The sequence below is a fragment of the Mastomys coucha genome, unplaced genomic scaffold, assembly GCF_008632895.1.
Source record: "Mastomys coucha isolate ucsf_1 unplaced genomic scaffold, UCSF_Mcou_1 pScaffold22, whole genome shotgun sequence".
Classification (NCBI taxonomy): domain Eukaryota; kingdom Metazoa; phylum Chordata; class Mammalia; order Rodentia; family Muridae; genus Mastomys; species Mastomys coucha.
Genome location: NW_022196905.1, coordinates 262,526,408 through 262,528,890, shown reverse-complemented (window position 1 = coordinate 262,528,890; position 2,483 = coordinate 262,526,408). Strand labels below are relative to the sequence as shown.

Sequence of the window (2,483 nt, the reverse complement as noted above, 5' to 3'; positions counted from 1 at the left end):
TTTGTTTGTTTCTTTGTTTTTTGGAGGGGGAACTGGGAATGGAGAAATTTACATGTAAATAAAGAAAAAATAATAATAATTAAAAAAAAAAGAAAAAAATTTAAAAAGATTTTTTTGTGTATGTGCATGCACCTGATTCTTGCAGAGGTCAGAAAAGGACATTGGATCCTCTGGAACTGGAGTCGTGGATGGTTGTGAGCCATCCATGAGTTTTAACAACTGGCATTTGAGCTCCCTGAGTGGCCAGGTCTGACCTTCCCTGTTGAGCTAGCAAAGGACTTTGCTCTGATCAGGCACTTTGCCGCTCCCTTGCTAAAGTCCAATGCTCTTTCTTTCACTCAGCTGGTATTGACTGAGCTCCTGCTGTGTGCTGCTGGTGAGGACTGTGGGTTTATAGCCCCCAGCAAAACAGACTGTGAAGAGTGAGCCAGCAGCACACTTAGAATGCCAGGACCAAAAGAAGGAATCACATGGAGGGCAGGAAGCAGGGTCAGGCCTCTCTGAAGAGGTGAGCCCCACCCCCATGCTCATTTCTCTTGCTCTGCTGGCTCACTGCTCCAGCCTCAACATTCTCCCAAGGAGAAAGAAGCCCTGTCCTTTGCAGAGGGAGCCAGGGAACTCTTCCTGGGTTCACAGGCAGTCTTGCCACAAACCAGCAAGGCTCCTAAGAGGTTTGTTATTCAAACCAGAGAAGTCCAGAGGAGGCAGACTTGCCCTGTGCCCAGTCACAGCATCCTCGTAAAAGGAGCCTGAGCTGCTAAACCTATCATATCACTCTTCCAAAAATGTTCTGAACTCGTGTAAACTCTGAGGAAGGAACAAAGAGGGAACCACTGTGCAGATGCTAATATTGTTACCTTAGGACTTGTTCTTTAATCAGTTTGTCTCATCTTTGTCTGTCTATCTGTCCTCTTTCTCTGCTTTAGCAGTACTGGGGGATTAAACCTAGGATTTCACACAAGCTAGGCAAGAAATGCTCTATCACTTAACGACTACCATAGTCCTTTTTATTTTGAGACAGTGTCTCGTTAAGTTGCCTAGACTGGTCTTGAACTCACTCTGTAGCTGAGGTTAGGCTTGAACTTGTGATCCTCCTGGATATCGGCCCTGTGTCACCAGGCCCAAATCCCACGGTACATCTTGCTCAATTGTTCTAGGTAGGTACCCAAAGAGTGACTTTGTTCCTTAAACTGGTGGCTTAATATTTATAAATTCTTTATGGTAGGTTCGAACTACCTGATTTATGTGGGTGTTTAACATATGAATTCTTTTGCTGATGCTGCAAGCAATGCTATAATGCCACATCCTTGGCTTTGGATTCCCACAGTGTGGAAGTAAAATCCTTAGGAGTCTGTTACTATTCACTCGAGACCTCACCTGTTGCTGGTGTGAACCTGCCTTCACCAGGGCACTGTGTGCTCCCACCAGTGTGAGAGCCTCCTTCCTGCAGCTTCACCATCATCACAAGTAGAAAAATATTGGCTGTGTTCCTCAAAAGTATGGGTGTGGTTGTCTGTGGTGTGTGTTCTTTCTAACTGGACTTTCCTTAGAATTTTTTGTTGTTTGTTTTAACCAACTACGTAGCAAAAACTAGGGAGCTTGAAACTTGCTGTGTAGAATAGGCTGGGCTTGAACTCGGAGATCTGCCTTTGTACCCCAAGTGCTGGGATTACAGATAGTCATCACCATGCATGGCTAGAATTTTTTTTTTTTGGTTTTTCGAGACAGGGTTTCTCTGTATAACCCTGGCTGTCCTGGAACTCACTCTGTAGACCAGGCTGGCCTCGAACTCAGAAATCCACCTGCCTCTGCCTCCCAAATGCTGGGATTAAAGGTATATGCCACCACACCTGGCGGCTAGAAGTTTTTAGTAAGCTTCTGTCCCTCTTATCTATTGTTTACTGACTTGGAGAATTGTTCTCCTGATAACTGTCATTTCATGCTTTATTCCCCAGAGCCATAATACTTAGAAGGGACACACCATGTGCAGTGGATCCCAGGCACTGCTCCCCAAAGCTTATGTAGAGAGCTTTGGAGTACTGAGTATAGTCAAGAATGTTAAGCCTGGCACAATGGCATGCACCTATAATCCCAGCTTCCAAGGAGCTTAGATAGTGTTGTGAGAAGTTCAAGGCCAACTTGAGCTACATAGTGAAGCCAGCCTGGGCTACAGAGTTAGAACTTGTCTCAAAGAAGCTTCCCCTTGCTCACATACACAGAAGATAACTTTCCCTGGATAGTCTGCCCATCAAGCAAAGGTGTAGTTAGATGCCAAGGAGTAAGAGCAAGGAGCAGAAATGCAGGAGAAGCAGGATCTGAAATGAGCTGGAATACCAGAAGACAGGAGGGAAGCCACTGCAGCTGCAGGTACTGCTCACAAGGAAGGAACACCAACTATAATATCCTTCTCTCTCTGCCGGGCAGTGGTGGCACACACCTTTAATCCCAGCACTTGGGAGGCAGAGGCAGGAGGATTTCTGAGT

General features: G+C 45.7%; 1 protein-coding gene across 1 annotated transcript in view; it reads left to right on the top strand.

Annotated features, from left to right (window-relative positions):
- Positions 1-2,483, top strand: part of Abcb10 (ATP binding cassette subfamily B member 10) — a 36,187-nt gene that overhangs the window by 10,701 nt on the left and 23,003 nt on the right. The window lies entirely within an intron of this gene.